Raw genomic sequence first — 18,529 nt, 5'->3', positions numbered from 1 at the left:
ACCAGGTGTACAATTAACCCTTTAGAATTGAGCATATCGTAGCTAATTTACAATAGCTTTTTTAAGTATGGAAAGTAGTACTACAGGAGCACTCTTTTACGCTCTTAGATGCCTTGTGATCCGCCCAAAACCCCCTATAGGCAGAAGTGCAAAGAGGGCACCAATACTTTGTACTAATAGAGTATGAATATTTCCTGAGTAGTCCCATTATAGATTTTTTGGGCCCAGTTCACAAGGCTTGTAAGAGTATGTAAAAGGCTACTACTATTCATACTGTAGAGATCCTTTCTTAATATCGTCCATCACTTAATGAAAGCATTCTGAGCAATGAGAGTTGATCAGGATGGAGATGACGGAGTATGTCGAAGAGTGGGATGAGATGAGCAGTTGAGGGCATTCTAGCTATTGAAATGCTGTCAAGTCTACAAGACACCTGTAGCTCTGCAGATACCCTTGACCATGAGCTCATAGTTGGTGTAGCTGTCCCAGAGACCTTTGCATGTCCATTCTTGTCATGTTCACCAATGGACAAAATGAAGCTCCGAATCTGAACACCGCTATGAAGGTAAGTTTTTCCAAATAGTCCCAGTCTCCATTTAAGAAAAAAAAAACCTTTAGCGACTATTCCTGCCTTGTGGTCTGAGTTCTGCTATAAAGTTTCATACTTTGAGATGCATCTAATCTTTTCCTGTAGGCTTGAATGTAATTCCATAGATTTTTTAGGATAAAGAAAATTCCCATTGACTTTTGTGCAGGTAAGCTGAAACAATGTTTTTGTTTTTCCTATTCTTTCTTTATAGCAGTTATTATCTATAAATGCCCTATTTTGTTCAACTTGATTGCAGTTGTGCGTAACACATTTTGCCTACTCCTGCTTCTCTGGTCGTAGTGGAGTCTTGTACATTACTATTCTCAATATATAAAGTTTGAACCACGGAGCCAGTCTGATTTACCTCAGTCTGTAAATGTGTGCCCTGAGCCAAGCGTGGTCCACCTCTAACCACTCAACCACTACTGAAGTCCCAAACATATTTCCTATAAAAGTATTTATGATCCACAGTGCAGTGACCGCACCCATGCAACACATTATTATGAAGATTAGCACTGACACTGCTCATCTTTTCTTGAGAATAACCATCCTTTTAAAAAAATTTGTGCACTAACTCTTCCAAGCCTGGAAGACTGATGTGACTCAGCTTGCAGATGTATGCGGTATTTGTTAATTTGCTTGTTTTTTTAATTCAATTTTGTTATGATTAATCTCTTGCTGACTAGGAGGCGTTTCAAATTATGTCGGGCATCATTCTGCACTTCACATATTGTAGAAGGCACAGTGATGGGCAGTTGAATATTTAGCCGCACTGGTTGAAAATATGCGGCCATTTCTGTAAGATACATCCTTACCAGATCAATAAACCAATCAGGATATGCTAATCACCCGATAGTGTATTTTGCCACTTGCGGGTCCATGAAGCTTATTTGAACAGCCAGGAATTTAGGGCTAAGCGGAATTCCAGAAGTAAGGTTATGGTGCGGAGTTGTGTGTGGAAGGGTTTCCAGATCTTTGTTATGAGGTGGGAGAAGGAGCGTCCTCCACTTCTGCTTTGGTAGATGCAGGGAATATGGGCAAGTAAGAGGGGAGTAGTCTTCTCAACAGTTGGTGGAAGTTCAGGCAGTAGTTAATGTAGGTGGGTCCTTGGTTGTGTAAAACCGTGTATTCTGGCTGCAGCGTTCTGTATAGTGTAAAGTCTCTGCAGGAGGTGCGCGGCTATCCCTACTTAGAGGACATTGCCATAGTCCAGTCGGCTGGTGATGAGGGCCTGTCAGTGTATTTCAAGAGTAAGAGCAGCCACTTAAAGATCTTACATAGCATGTTCAGAGTGGGGAAGCTGGCGGAGGAGACGGCATTGATCTGTTATTTCATGGTGAGCTTGTCAATGATGATTCTTAGATTTCTGACATGGTCTGAGAGAAATGGGTGTGGGTCCTTGGCTGATGGCCACCAGGAGTTGTTCTATATATCTGATAGATACTTCTAGCTGCAGATGCCTTACCTTTGAATTTCCCAAGCGTCAGGCTGGATCCGGAAACTTTAGCTGCACAATACCCCTTGCCCGCGACGTCTGGTGGCTCCATTCGGCTCCGCGTAACGTCGATGGCGTCGGTTATGACATCATGGTGCCCAATTAGGAGCCACCTAGGTGTGCGGACATCAGTTCTTTTCATTCCGAGGCAGTGCCGATCTGGGAGCAGCTACCCCTCTGCCGCTTTTTGTCAGGCTTTTTAAAAAATGTTGTCAATATTTTTGACACCTTCATGTGCGAGGGTTGTCTGGTAGGAAGACAGGGTTTAAACCTTGCGGGACATGCTCCTGCACAATGTCGGTTACCGATCCCCACCGCGTATGTCTGGTGTCTTGAATCCGACCACGATTCAAAGTTGTGTTCAGACTGCTGGGTGAAGGATCCAAAGATCTTGAGGGAGTGGGCGTTGAAGTTGCTCGCGGCCCGGAAGTCGACACCGTTGAGCGAGACTCCGAGGAGGTTACGATCCTGTTCGAAGAAGAGGTGGGATCGCTCACGGAGCCCAAAGTCCTCTTCCTCCCATTTGAGGTCATCTGGACAGTCGGGGAAGAGGCACAAGAAGAAGTGCAAGCGGACTTCAACTTCATTTCAACTGGCATTCGTCGTCGAAAGAGGTAAGGAGCACTGACGCTCTAGACACGGTTCTGCAGAGCCGGAGGCAGAGTCTACTTCGCGCCTCCCTCCTTTTCCGAGAGCCAAAGCGACTCCTGTGCAAAGGAAAGATTTTTACGAGGCCATGCGCTACATATTTGAGCAGAACTACCCCTTTGGTGAGCTCTCTGGCACCGCAGGGTCTGATCGGTCCCCATCGGGTTCTAAGCCGTCTGCTTCGGCCACAGCGCTGGTGAGCCTCACAGATCAGATCTCTGGTCTGGTTCGATGCTGGTCGTACTAACACGGCCTTCCCTGGTGCCGAACTTGAAGTCGTGCCAGCGGCATCGCAGGCAGCTGTCTGTGCCGCAAATCCCATCCTCATCCCCGATGACATGGAGTTGGAACGGCGTCGTACGACACTGTTTCCGACGCCGACAGTACCTAGGGGTTCTATGTTGTCACTTGAGCACTTTGTGGACGTGCTAGGCTCAGGAGAGGAATTGGAGGGCTCTGGAGACCCTCTAGAAAACCAGGAAGTCTCTGAGAAGACAATGGACTGGTATGGGAACTTGGGGAGGCCAGTGGTCTGGATATGTCCCCAGACACTGGCATGCTCTCTTCACCTACAGTGGCTACGGAGGAGGGGGGCGTCCTATGCTGTGGTGGAAAAGAGGGCAGCTGAGGTCCTTGTACTGGAACTGCCCTCAGTGCAGGTCAGGACTAATCTCCTGACCAATGTGCTTCAACCTGGGGCTTCCACCTCTGAACCCCTGTCGCCCTTTAATTGAGGCACTTACGGGCGTTCCACTAGGAACTTGGTCCAAGCCTAGCACTAGGGATCCTGTGAACAGGATGATTGCATGCCGCCATCACCCAGCACCACGCGACCCAAAGTTACTCAGCCAACACCCCACCCCAGAAAGTTTGGTGGTGAAGGCCTCTACTTCCAGGGACGCATTCCCTTCCGCCCCTCCGAATAGGGAATCCAAGAGACTGGACTCTTTTGTTTTAGGAAGATGTTTTCTTCCTACAGTCTGGCATTGCGGTCGACGAATACCACATGATTTTAGGGCCCTTTTCTCCCACTCTCTTTGGGAGACGGTTGCACAGGTGCTGCCACAAGTTCCGGAGGAGGCCCGGGATGTGCTCTCCCAAGCTGTCAAAGACTGGAGAGATGTGGCAGAATTCACCAGACTGTGTGGTTTGGATACAACTGATTCGCTGGGCAGATCTATTTCAACGACAGTTGCCTTGAGGTGTCAACCCTACACTAGCCACCGTCCCGCACAGACTGCCCAATCTCTGCATGGATGTGGACGCCGTAGATTCTGTCCTCGGAATGGAGTCCAGAAGTAGTCTACCACACTGCCCCCGGCTGCCGCAGCCTCCAAGCACTCCTAGGCTGATTCTGCAGGACCACACTACAGGGAGGGAGGGGGGGGGGGGGGGTTTGTTGTTCTCTCCCCGGCTGGAGATCTATTGCAACAGACAAGTGGGTCTTGCAGATCGTCCAGGAGGGCTGTAAGCTTCCTTTCCTTTCTTTTTCTCCTACGGCTGGTGGAGGTTCACTTAACTGCTCCAAGAGAACCTTACAGCTCTTTTGGCCAAAGGAGCTATAGAAAGGGTTCCAGTTTCAGAAGTAGGCAGTGCCTGTTATTCCCACTACTTCTGATTCCGAAGAACAACAAGGGCCTTCGGCCCATTTTGGATCTTCGGACCGTCAATCTCTTCCTCAAAAAGGAGAAATTCAAAATACTCACATTGGCTCAGGTATTGTCTTCCTTAGACCAAGGAAAGTGGATGGTGACATTGGACCTGCAGGATGCGTATTTTCACATTCCCATCCTGCTGGGCCACATGCGATACCTGCGGTTCAAAATAGGCCACAAGCACTTTTAGTTTACCGTGCTCCCCTTCGCCCTTACCAGTGCCCCTCGGGTATTCACTAAGGTGATGGTGGTGGTTGCAGCTCATCTGCGCAGGTTAGGGGTTTCAGTCTTCCCCTACCTCGACGACTGGCTGTTGATGGCGTCCTCGCCCCAGGCAGTCGTCTCCCACCTTCAGACTACGGCAGACCTCCTGCATTCGCTGGGGTTCTCTATAAACATGCCGAAGTCACACCTGACTCCTTCTCCGACGCTCCCTTTCATCGGAGCTGTTCTGGACACAGTGCAGTTTCCGGCTTACCCTCCCGAGCAGGGACTCCAGGATATTCAGGTTATGATTATGATGTTTCAGCCTCTATCTTCAATTTCGGTGAGGTTGACTGAGGCTGTTGGGTCTCCTGCATCCTGTTGGTAAGACATGCGAGATGGCATATGCAGGCTCTGCAGTGGGACTTGAAGTTCCAATGGGCACAGCACCAGGGAAATCTCACCGACGTGCGAAGGATCTGCAGTGGTGATTAACGAACCGAGATTGGGCCAAAGGCAGACCTCTCTCCCTTCCCCAACCAGATTTCACTATCATGATGGATGCGTCACTTCTGGGATGGAGCGTCCAGCTTGGGAGAGAAGGAGATCAGGGGTCACTGGTCTACGGCAGAGATGGGACTCCACATAAACTTGTTGGAGCTCTGAGCGATTCGCTTGGCATTGAAAGCATTTCTTCTCTCTGTCAAGGGGAAGTTGGTGCAGGTATTCTCGTTGATTCCTAGCAGTGTCTCCAGTCGGAGGTGGCGCAAGGTCTCTTTCAGCAGTGGGGAGAATCTTGGTTAGATTTGTTTGCCTCCGAAGAGAACGCTCAATGTCAGCAGTACTGTGTGCTGGAGTTTCCAAGGCGGCTATCGCTCGGCGACGCGTTTTGTTGCGAGTAGAGCTCAGGCCTGTTGTACACCTTTCCGCCCATACCACTCCTACCCAGGGTTCTGAAGATCAGGAGCGACCGGGCCTAAGTGGCCCTTGTGGGCCCGGCCTCGGCAAGGAGAGTCTGGTATCCAGAGCTTCTGAGCATGAGTGTCGATCCTCCAATCAGGCAGGCCCCTTTGGAAGGATCTTCGGTCGCAGCAGCAGGGGAGGGTTCTCCACCCGAACCTGTCAACTCTGCCCTCCATGCGTGAAGATTGAGCGGTGGCAGTTGATGGCTTTTGACCTTCCTCCCGAACTATGTAATGTTATTCTGGCGGCCATGTATGACCCTGGCGGCATATATATGACCCTGCTGGCCAACATAGTCCGATCCCACGCAAGTTTCCGGATCCAGCCTGATGCCAGGTAAATTCAAAGGTAAGGGATCTGCAGCTAGAAACATTCTCTACCAGATAATGCGTTACCGAAGGTAAGTTACTTGTTCGTTGCTGCTGTTGCCAAAGATCAGTACTTCCATCTTGTCTGTGTCCAGCTGCAAACAGTTGTTCTTCATCCAGGAGCTGACACTTGTCATGCATCTGTGGAAGTTGATCCTGGTGGTTGTGGGGTTCTCGATGAGTGAGCGAATGAGTGGGTGTTACCTACGTGGGAAATTAGGTTGAGTACGTGGGATCTGACTATGTTGGCCAGCAGGGTCATATATACATTGAAGAGCATGGGCTGAGGGATGAGCCCTGTGCGACACTGCATGTAATCTCCTCTGGTTTCTAGGTGAAAAGTGGAATATGGATCCTCTGAGTTTTTCCGGTGTGGAAGGGGGTTATCCACCTGAGTGTGTTTCCATGGATGCCAATGTGGTGGTCTTTTGATCAGCGTGTTTTGGGATACAGTATTAAAGGCTGTTCAGAGGTTGAGGAGGATCAGAGCTGCTGTTTCTTCTTGGTTGAGGAGGGTTCAGATGTAGTTGGTGGCTGTGATCAGGGGAGTTTTGGTGCTGTGATTGCTGTGGAAGCTGGATTGGGAGGCGTTGAGTAGCTGGTTCTGTTCCAGGTGTGTCATGAGTTACTTGCTGATGGTCTTTTCCATACCTTCACTGGGAATGGGAGCAGGAAGGCTAGACTGGCTGTTAGTATTTGAGTTCACTTTGGTCACAAAAGGTTTTTTAAGTTGTGGTCTGACTTCGGCATGTATCCAGGAGTCTGGAAATGTTGCAGTGGTGATAGGTGTTTACCAGGGTGGTGAGTTCCTGGCCCTTCCTTTGCTTTCTGAGGTTGAAGATGTGGTGTGGGCGTGGTTTTCCAGGAGCTCCACAGTGGATGGATTTCATAGTGCTAGTGGTGTCCTAGCTGGAGAGGAGGTTCTAGGTTGTCAGTCTGTGGTTCCTGTCTGTTGCGGCAGTGACCTATCTGTCAAGGAAGTCCGTAGGTGTGGTTTGGGGTTTGAAGTTTTTAAATATAATTGCGATCTTGTCTTGGAAGAAGTCAGCGAGATTGTTGCAGAGCTCCTGTGAGAGTGTGATGTTGTTTTTGCTGGCAGCCGTGCTGAAGAATTCTTACTTGGTGGTGTTGGCGCTGGTTTTGATGTGTGCGGCCAAGGCTATCTTCTTTGTTGCCTTCAGCAGGCGGTGGTAGATGTTGAGGGAGGTCTGTTGTTGGTGGTGCACTGTATGGTCTTCTGATGATGGCTGTTCCTCCAGGGTTCTTTGTGCGGTTCTGGTGAGTGATTTTATATCCATCGGGGATCGCTGTGGCAATGTCTGGGGCGGATGTAGGTTGCAGCCAGGTGTCGCGAGTAAGACAATATCTGGTGTGAGGGTGGCGATGAGGTCCCATAATTCAATGGAATGCTCGAGTAGTGAGCGTGTGTTGAGAAGGGCACATGTAAGTTGGTGTTTTTGTTCATGTGTGGTGTGGGGTGGGGTGGGGCTGATCAGTGAGCTGGTATTTGTGTGCTGCGGTAGTGGGTTCAGGTGAGATGTCCTACCGCAGAGCGTGGGTCTTCGCAGTGGCAGTGTTTGTTGCAGCGCCCAAAGTCGATGGTGTATAGCTCAGTGACGGCGTATTTTCAGGGGTATGGGAGCACCAGGGGTCGTGGTGGTGGTGTGTGCGATCCAAGCGCAGACTGACTTACTTAGGGAAGCTCACCGCAAGATTGTGGCCTGCATTAGGTTGGTCCTGGAGTGGCATGGCTTCTGTTGGCTGGAAGAACAGTGAGTGGGAAATCCTGGGAGCGTCGGTGTCACTGGATCAGTCCGGAACAAGTAGGAACAGAGGCCACTGGCAAGTGGCAGGCTAGGTGCCCAGGTGCCCAGGTGCCTTCCGAGTGCAGTCACACTGCAGTCTGCATTTAGTTGGTCCTGGGGAGGCAGGGCTTCTGTTGGCTGGAAGAACGGTGAGTGTGAAAACCCGGGCAGCAGCGGTGTCACAGGATCAGTCTGGAACAAGCAGGAACTGGCGGCCGCAGGCAAGTGGCAGGCTAGATGTCCATGTGCCTAATAGCTAAAATCAATATTCTAATTATTCACAAAATTCAGGTCAATGTGCCATTTCATTTTTCTTACTACTTGGGTTGTGTTTGTTACTACTTGAGCAGTCTCGAGTGGTTCCCGATCATTGCGGTACCTGTAGTATGTGTGGTTTCCTGCTTTTATTGCGCCCACTCTGATCCTATAATTCTCTCTCGAGATTTGTTTTAGAGCAAAAATGTCTCACGAGAACTATAAAACAAAATATGAGCCACTCTTCTTTTAAAAAATAAAATAAAAATTGCCACCAGACTAGAAGTAAGGTAGACGCTGCGTATGTTTTTCTTGCCACAGACTACAGTGTACACTTCACGTACCACGCATGGCTTTATTTTTTGTGAGGGGAGGTGTTACTTGAGGAAACAAAAACGTAACTAGTTTGCCCACACTTATTCAGAACAGCTTTTCCTATCATTCTGTAGCAGTTCCTGCTTTCACAACTCCGAAATAACTTAGGCTGTTATCATTATTGCACTGAAACAGCGACTAAATATTTCAAACACTTTAATTTACAATCGACGTTTGTGTTTAGTCAACTGCAGTACTTGATGCGGGTACGTGGCATGATTTCAGTGTGTGTGTGTGTGTGTGTGTGTATACACACCGAACCGGTGTGTCAGGGAGGCGCGAGCGTCAGCAGCGAGTGGAGTGAACGGGTCCGAGGGCAGGAGGAGGGCCAGCGGCCTGCAGAGGAGGAGGACCCGGCAGCAGGCTGAGGGGTCAGCTGACTGTGTAATAGCACTTTAAGAATGATGGGTGTAATGTCGGACCATGTCATGTGATCAAGGGGCGGAGGTCCCGAAACGCGTCATGGCGGCGTGTTCTATGCACGAAGGATGGAATAAATTATAAACTTTTGCAAATTATCTGTGTGGGTCCGGTTTCGTTATTTTCCTGGAGTTTTTCTGTGGGACTTGGCGGAGTTCGTGGTATATATATATATATATATATATATATACATATATATATATATATATATATATATATATATATATATATATATATATACACACACACACACATTCACACATATATATATTACTGTATTTCCAGCATGAAGTATTGCATATACATTTTTTTGTTCAGTGAGTCACATGGTGGTATGGATGCTTGTTTTGTGAATTTCGTTATACTACATCTTTATTGCTATTGACCTTTGCTTACGCTTCCTATAATTAGAAAATAACTGGTCATATGTGCTCAGTCAAAACAATAGGAATAATTCTTTCTAGGTCTCCCGCCATCATGTGGTAATATAGCTTGAGGGTAGTCTAACATAACAGCTGCTTACTTATATAAAAACTCCATAAATCAGAGGTTTGGGAAGACCCTTATTTCCCTTTGCAATTTTGTTTTTAATGCCCTGTTTTAAATGAAAACACAACATATTACGCTTATGCATTTAATGGAATATGTTTATCATCACATAAGTCACAATACATTTGACATAACTCAAGATAAGTTAAGTAAACATTTCTAATCGTTAAAAACTGCTCTTGTGAAATCTCTTCCACTGTTTATATTATCACTATAGGCAAGTTTATCTTTTTAGAAGCAGAACCTGAACTCCATTAGAACAAATCCCTTTTGATTTACTGTTGCATTAATATAGCTCAAGATTTCTTGCTGCTGAGCATGATTGCTCATCTGTCACTTACATATCACAAAGTATTGTCTGTTGAATTGATCCTTAAAATGAGTTATTGCAGCATTCTTGAAACTGTTGCCTTTTGAAATCCAGCGGTGCAAAAGTACTGCAGATTTAACAATAAGTTGTGAATGGCATAAACTCTTTTGCAGCCACACTTTCCTACTTTTTGTGCAATCTATTTTTTCTGCTCTTTGTCAAAGTAAGTACCAGTGGTATGGGATCAGATCTGATATTGTTAATGTGCTTAAAACTTTGATATTAATTAAGACGTAAGCTGCACTTATGAAGCATCCTTCAGCCTGTGGCCATAGATCAACAACTTTAAACAAATCATTAAGCTGGACAACCCAGTGCAGTAACCAGCCAAGTAGACTATGGTCATAACAAATACCATAGAGGGACCTGCAGCGTTGCTAAAAGCTGCCAGCCAACTGAAAACCATAAGCTGGGCATCTCTCACACCTCATGACCACACTCCAAAGTGCTGGTTTACATAACTGCACCTCATTGGTCAGGTTGTTGGGCTATCAATCACTACATGGCAAAACCTCCCTTATAGATTTAAAAACTAAACCTAGACCACGTCCCTACAACCACATACCCTCATGCAGGCAAACACTCCGTGCCATATTTAGTAAGTTATAAATGCTGCAATACAATTCAAAGAGTATTGCTATGTGGAAGATGAGCAGAAACGTGTAGGCATAAGAATGGACAAATCTAAGTTTGAGGAAACCTCTGTATTGGTTACGTAGAGTTGTATTGCTTGATAATTTTAAAGTACATGTGAACAATGGTCCCAGAAAGCGATCATAAAATGAAAAATTCACAACAAAAATACAAATTCAAGACTAACACAAGGTAGTCGTTGCTCATAGTGTTTAATTCACACTGAGCATTGGTCTATTATTGACATTGTTCACATATTATATACAGTGAGGTCCCTAGGTGGGGATAAAGGGAGAAGGCAAGGTGGCATGCCAAAACATTTAAAGTGATCTGAGGCCCAGAGCAAGCCTATCAATTTTGTTAAGTGTGGCTTGATCAGCAGATACTAGGAAAGAAGAAGATTTTGTCCAGTTTACGAATAGGCTGCAAATTTGCAGTATTTGTTTTAAGCAAAGTAGGGCCCGTGAATGATTACTGATATATAGGCGTGTGTGGGTGTGTATAGACACAATAATTTTCTTTTGGGTAATAGGAATAATTGCCCGGGCCTATGGGTCTCAGTGACTGGTCCCCACCACCAGTCTGGTAATGTAATACTTGAATCACATTACTGAGATGCACCACATGTGTTTCTTTTAGCTTATTTATTCTTTAGTTTGGTGATTGAATAAACACAGCAATACAGCCTTGATGCCTCCGTGAATACAGCACAACAGCCAACACCTATTTCGTGCACATTTGTGCTTCTTCACGGCTGTTATACACTGAAATCATATATAAAAATTCAACACTATAGTGTCAACACATTCACATCAAATTAACACAATGATAAAACATAATGTTCATCCTACATACAAATGACATTCTTTTTACAAATAACTCTCGATGCAGAGAAATTATTTTAAGTACATTATGTAAACAGGAAACCATAAATCTCTAGTTTAATTTAAAAAAACTAATATTCACTTCCTGATATCACTGTTGTTAATTGCTTCTACTTAATTTAGTCCGCGTCTTTTCTTAAATGATCTTCCAAAAGTTAAATAGTTTAACAATATAATAGAACTTGCAATTTATTTGAAATTTCGTAAAATGGATTCTAATAGACACTTTTTCTTAGTCATGACTTGACTCTTAAAACATCGACTTAGCATGGGGGTACTCGACAAATATTTTGTCTTAAACATGTTAGTATAGACATACCACAAAAAAACTACTCAATAACTAATAATAGCAACTGTAGACTAACCAACAGTTAAATCGCACTACTCTTCAATGTTCATTTGATCTAGACAGTATTGAGAAGACTGAGATACTTGATTGACAAAGACTGATGAGAAGACCGATGATAAAATAACAAGTAGAGTAACCGAATAGGTAAAGATCCATTTTATTTTAGGTTTTAAATAGATTTAATATAAATGTGTGTGTGTGTATATGTGTGTGTGTGTGTGTGTGTGTATATGTGTATATATATATATATATATATATATATATATGTGTGTGTGTATATATATATATACATATATTTATATATATATATATATATAATTTTTATTTATTATTTTTTTTAAATCTCAGTACTGAGATGCTACCACATGCAAGCAATGAAAGAGAATCTTGCATTGTTTCTTGTAATTACTTTATTCTTTCGTTTGGTGATTGACTAATATATATCTATCTATTGATCTATTGGGAGATCATCAGCACATAATTAAATCCTGTTCTCTCTACACTATGGCCATTGGAACCCACATAGGTTTGCATCATGCTGGATCCATTCCACCAGGGGTTCTATTGTTAAAGAGAAAAGAAGAGGTAACCCCTGTCTGATGCCTTGCTAAATAATAAAGTGTTCAGACTGTGTTCCAATAAGCCTAATGCATGCCCATGGATCCCTATACTGTATTTCTATGTACTGTTGGAAACCTGATCCATTCTCCATAGAAGGCCTCCAGTGTAATTAAGGATATAGGCTGCTACGATCCACATTAATTAGGAGGCTTTCCCGGTTTCAGAATAATGTATATAATCTTCCCTCCTCTTAAATCATAGGACAATATCCCAGTCTTATGGGCCATTTCATATATACTCGAGTTGGAATTCATATTTCTTAGAGGTAGCCATTTGGACCAGATGTTTCTCATGCGCTCAGATTTGTCCAGTCTTTGGCAATTTGAGGAGGAAATGTTCTGACCCAGTATAACGTATGTTCCACAAAGTGCAGAGTCATTGCTAAATGCAGGGATTCATAATATCTTGTGAACTCTTGAGCAATGATAAATTATACTCGTATGGCAGTTTCAACTGCCAGTAAAACTGCACAAGTTATTTTGGAACTCTTGTCTGAAGATGCTCCATGTATTTGAGGAACTCAGCTTGGATAGTCTCTCATCACTGTTTAGTCCACTTTGTGTCTTCTCATTTTGGAATGAGACTTATTTGTCGTTTCTTGTAACTATTTATTAGCAGCAGACCTGTTGCGCTTTATGCTGTAAATATTATGGTTTGTGTAAAGCTATTATACTCTAGCCATTGTTACAATGAAATATCCAAATTTGCTGTGACTGTCTTCTCACAGATTGTAAACCGTGTAGCGGCAACGCATGGGAGCAACCGCCCTGTGATTTTATTCTATAATTTTGATTTTGTGTCCGTATACGTCAGAGATACCAATTGCATCTAAAGGTATAATTACGGAGTGCTCCTGAGTTCCCCTTAGAAAGATATCATAAGGATACAAATCAGAGTATTATACATCATTGCATCGAATCACAGTTGAGTTTGGGGTGAGTATCTGTGGCATAACTGATGTAGTACAAAGTCTTGTGCCTCTCATGGAAGGCTAGAGATAGAAGGGGCCTTGACATTCTAGAATGCTGAATCTTATACTCCTGCAAGTAAACTTGACTCTCCAACAGTGTGTATGCCAATTTAAAAGGTTTCAGAGATGTGGTGGGCACAGGCTACAATCGCGCATGATTTTCAAAGCAGTGGCAATATGGTGAAGCATGAAGTTGCTACCATTGTAGACTGACCGACATGGCATACTGGGAGTAATTCTAAATCATCAATGCATGTATTGATCTATTTTTTTCTGGATGTTAAACAATGCTCCGACAATGCACTGCCCTGACACCTTTAGGCTGTCATTTGTATTCAGCGCAGTACAAGCACAAATGAATTAAGCCGGGGATGCCTGGTTTCACCTTGGAGATACCCAGTAGGGACAATCTCACATGGAAAGCCAGGACAGGCGCCCCAGCGGTCTATTGCGCAGAGATACTCCTTCGGGAGTCGATTCTAGCGCATTACAAACCCACAATTAAACGGGCCTGGATTTTTCCTGTTTGACAAAGCTGAGATTTTTTAAAGTGTTTAATAGACTTGTCAGATTATCTAGCTTTCAGACCACCTAAGTCCAGACCACAAAGATGAGCAAGAATGGCATACCTAAGATATGTGTTGGCTTTAGTGCAAAGTGCAATTGAAGTTTGTCTCCTCTTTCATTCTGCTCGCTATTGCTAGTAATGCAGTAAGAAATTGTGTTTTTCTCACGGACATGGCCTCCAAACATGTGTTAAATGCATAACAATTTGCAAACGAAAAAAGTTTTATACAAATTATGTATTCTATTTTTTTTTTTTTTTTTTTTTTTGACAAAAGGCAAATCTTTCATCCCCTTGAGGTCTGTAAATGGGGAAACATTACTTTTGTAACAGCAACGCCCATTATTTACTGACCAGATAAGCCGAAGGAAGTCCCATTTTAAAATAATTGTTTAACCTACATACATTTAAGTAATGGACTGTCCTTTCTTTACTCGTACTTCTCAGTTTATTACTGGTAACACTCTCATGCTATGTTTTATTTCAGATATCTTAAGCCACACAAGCACACCCACTGCTTATTATGGCATGCCAGGCGAGCTTGTTCTCTGCATCATTAAGAAGGTAAGACTCGAAAAGACTGAAGATTAAAATTGTTTTTGTAAATAAAAAAAAAAAGCTACATGTTCAAAAGCCATTTTAAATCACGATCATTATCTTTGTATAAATTGCTTATTTTTTAAACACCAAGTATGTTATTCCAAATTAACATGGATATTCCTTTAAAGAATATTTGTAACGGAGCCCTTGGCAGTTTATAATATGTGGATGTACTCTTCTGGTTTTTTTCTGGGTGGACAGCAAATTGAATGAATACTTATTGCTTCATTTACATTTATGCTATCACTTGCTTGCTAGTTGAGGAATGCGAACAGAAAAGATTGAGCAGTGCATTGACTGTACGGCTTAAGCAGGAAATTGTGTAGGTGTTGCCAGGAAATCCAGAGAGGCACAGAAGGATTGGGTGATTAGAGCAGGAAATGTGTGTGATTTGACAAGTAATGACTAGATGGAACATTGCTCAAGCTGGATTTTCTCTATGGGCTTGAGTAATACGTGTTTAGCATCCAACTGCGTGGAACTTGAGCAAATTGTGAAGGTTGAAAGGCTGACTGGTTCCTTCTAGAGTTCGAACTGTGTCTTACAGATTTCTGCACAGGTGCACAGCACACTTAACTAATTTACTTCCAAAAAGTCGAGAGGTGTGCATCTAGAGTGTGACGTGAGTATAAATCAGGGGCAGTGTCAGTCCTGGAGGGTCGGATCCATGCCAGATTTTTTTAAATAACGACATTTATCTAAATGTGGATATTCTAAAATTCTGGCATGGATCTGTCCCCCCAGGGCCGACATAGGAGAACTCTGTTATAAGCAATGCTGCTTCCACAAGTAATTCCTGATGCAACGTGATAGGGGTACAAAAACAGAAATCTCCCTGTACTAACATCCCATCTAGATTGCCTGTTCCCCTGTCTGTCTTTGGAGTTCTTTGGATTTTTAACTTCTGCTGTGAACTGAGGCTGTAAAGTTATCTTTGCCTTCTCTGTATATAGCCCGTAGTAGTGCAAGCCCGTCCTGACTTGGTTAAAGTAGTAATACCCCCCTTCTCTGTAGTTTTAGTACAGGTCAGTCTTTCCTGTTTTCTGAGGGTATCAGTTATGAAAACTAAGGTGCAGAACAAATCAACACAATTGCTTGTTTCCAACCTGCTAACAGCCTTTTAATACGGATCCCAGTTCCTATAAAATATTACATTTATTATTTTGACTCTCCGGTTTGGAAAATGCTGTCAACAATAGTTGTATATCTAGGGTGCTGTTTAGCCTAAAACATTCAAATCTGTAACCAGGTTTCAGGTGTCTTAAGTTTTTTGGTACTTTTGAGCCATGTGATATTATGGGTCTAATCCATCAGGAGGGCTCTAATTCGGAGGTTCTTAAGCTTTAACTTCTGTGGACTCCTTGCATGTCTGTGGTATTTCTAAAGCACAAACCTAGATAAATGGCAGTGGAGCTCTGTGCAGGGTGAAAGACCAAGATGCACATGTATCAAGATTCCGATTTGCGAATTCTAAATAGCGATTTTTGCGAATCGCTAGTTATAATTCGCAAAATGGAATATATGTACAAAATCGCTATTTTTTAGCGATTTCTTTATATTCTTTATTTGCGAATTCGCATTTTGCGAATTCGCAAATAAAGAATAATTTCCAATGCATTCCTATGGGCCAGGAGGCCCATAGGAATGATAGTGCAATAATTCTCAAATTGCGAATTCGCAATTTGCTAATCGCAATTTGAGAATTATTTCAAGGGTTCCGGGGGTGTCTCAAAGGCACCCTGCTGCACCCCTGAAATTTACATGTGTGTGCATGTGGCACACATACATGCCCTATGGGCATGTATGTGTGTCACATGCCACCCTCACAAATGCCAAATAGGGCATTTTTAAAAGAAATCGCAAATTACCACCAACTACAAGTTGGTGGTAATTTGGGATTTCTTAACACAAAATCGCAATTTCAAAAAGTTACATACATATCATTTAAGGAATCGCAAAAATTGCGATTCCTTAAATGCTATGGCAAAATAAGGAATCGCAATTTTTGGCGATTACTTAAATTGCGATTTTTTGATACATAGCAAATCATGCTAAAAGGCCGTTTGCGAGTCACAAAGGCCGAAATTCTGCGAATTTCGGCCTTTGCGACTCGCAAAAGCCTTGATACATCTGGCCCCAAGTCAATGAGCTATAGAAAAAAGGTACCTGGTTTGTGGACTGTTAATACGGTGTGATCTTCCCTAAGCAATTTTTGCTATCTGAACATCCTTTTGATACACAAGTATGCATCAAACAAATACACAATTTATCAAATATTTTATTTTATTCTAATCAAAATAGAAAAAAATACAAATGTTAATTAGACGTTTAAAACTTTAAAAATGTGGTTTTATTTCTAAAATAAAATGCTAGACTCCAGCACAGTGATACTCATGCGGCCCTCCTGACATTTACATGCATGCCCCCAGTCAACAGCAGCACTGGCTGCTGTTTACTCGACTCAGCACTGATATTAAAACGATGTCACATAAACGGGCTAGCATTTATTTAAAGGTTAATTGAATTTAGAGAAAGGAAGTACCTAGGGTGTTGTGCATCTTGCAGCTAACTTGTAAAAATATGACAGTCTATTCACAATTCGTACGTGAGACCAGGTGTCCGGTTGAGGCTTCAGATCAGATTGTGGAGTAACAAGATGTGCATTCCCAAATATTTGAAGCTGTTGCTTAATCGATGTGGAGGATTGCCAGAGCACGGTTGTGTTGTTGTGGTGAATCTGCACAAGCAAGGGCTACTCCTTATTCACCATGAGCCTGAGGCTTCCTCATAGAGGCTGAGGCAGGGTTGACCCGTCTGGTACGGGTTGACCAAGTAAAGAAGGGTGTTGTCTGCAAAATGAATAGATTCTGCCCCCCTCTCCAATCCCTGCAATTGGATGTTGCATCAAGCTAGGCAGGTGACTAGTTCCATAGAGAGTGAAAACGGCAGTGGGCACAGGAGGCACCCCTGCCGGGTCTCCCTACCAATAGGTAAGGAGGCTGATAGGATGCCTTTTATTACTACTCGAGCCTGCAACTTTGAATAAAGTAGGTCAGTGTAACTGCGGATGCGAGGGCCATGTCCTATACACACTTGAACCAATTACAGGAAACTCCCGTCTATTGAATCGAAAGCTTTTTTGAAGTCAACAAGTAGGGGAACACAGAGTACTAGCATCTTGTGTGCTCGGGCAGTTGCTATATGCAGTCAGCAACTACAGTGCCAGGTGCTTCAATTGGGCATAAACGTGCATTGTTTCAGATGGACCAGGATAGATGTAAGGCAGCTGAGTCTCAGGGCAAACATTTTTCCAAACATCTTTACCTCTGTGTTGACCAGGAATATGGGCCTATAGGAAGCACAGTGTAGCAAAGGTAGGCCCTCCTTGGGGAGTACAGGAATTATAGCTGTGGTGAGTTCTGGGGAAAGTGGCCAATCTTCGCCACTTCTGTTTATAATTAAGGAGATGCTGGGAGAGGTATTCCACATCATTTCGAACTGAAGACCGTGCCGCATTACCAGTTCTCCAAGATCATATTTGCTGCCTTTTCCTTTTTTAAATCTTTGTTTGCTTTTAATTTCAGGAAATAAACAGTGTTGTGGTATTCCACAGGTTACAGATATTTTGTTGTAGCCTCAGATTGTTGAGATAAACTTAAAACACTATCCTGTGCATTCACGTTATATTTTTCAGTGTCTATTACTCCGAAAATTCCTGATATCTCTCTCTTTTTTTTGTTCGTCCCACAGTCTCTGGACTTCTTTCTACTTGATAAAGCCTACCTCCATATGTAAATATTTATCAATTGCACCTATATTTGATGGTGTTTTGTCGACAGCCTGTAGTATAGGTATACATTCACCCAAATCTGCTTGTCACAGTGAAAGTACCAGACATTGGTCCCCCAACCCCACCCCACCCCCATCGGTTGTCTGTATTTTTTGTCTTTTATTACTTGTGCAAATGCAACAAATATATTACCCTATATGGCTACTTTAACATGTTCCAATATGATGGCTAATGTTTGTTTTTGACCAATTTTCCCATCCCTCTACTTTTGATCTCATATGCACACTTGTGTTCAGTAGGTCCTCAATTGAAAACTACTCCAGGCCACGTCTACAGTATGACACCCTGTAAAGTTAGGATTTATACTCTAGCATATTGTGAACATTCTTTCACTTGTCTTGTAGATCCTTAGCGGGGATTT

The 18,529-nt window shown here is 43.4% G+C and overlaps 1 protein-coding gene across 1 annotated transcript in view; it reads left to right on the top strand.

Moving 5' to 3' along the window:
- The window catches only part of LOC147731564 (plakophilin-4-like), a 387,101-nt gene that overhangs the window by 102,000 nt on the left and 266,572 nt on the right, over nt 1-18,529 (top strand). Inside the window, exon 2 of the mRNA XM_086954215.1 lies at nt 14,206-14,282. The gene's annotated coding sequence lies outside the window, so the exon portion shown is untranslated. The remainder of the gene's footprint in view (nt 1-14,205; nt 14,283-18,529) is intronic.

The sequence above is a fragment of the Lissotriton vulgaris genome, chromosome 2_1, assembly GCF_964263255.1.
Source record: "Lissotriton vulgaris chromosome 2_1, aLisVul1.2, whole genome shotgun sequence".
In the NCBI taxonomy this organism is placed as follows: Eukaryota; Metazoa; Chordata; class Amphibia; order Caudata; family Salamandridae; genus Lissotriton; species Lissotriton vulgaris.
Note: the sequence above shows the minus strand (reverse complement) of the source record. Positions and strands in the feature narration are given on the sequence as shown.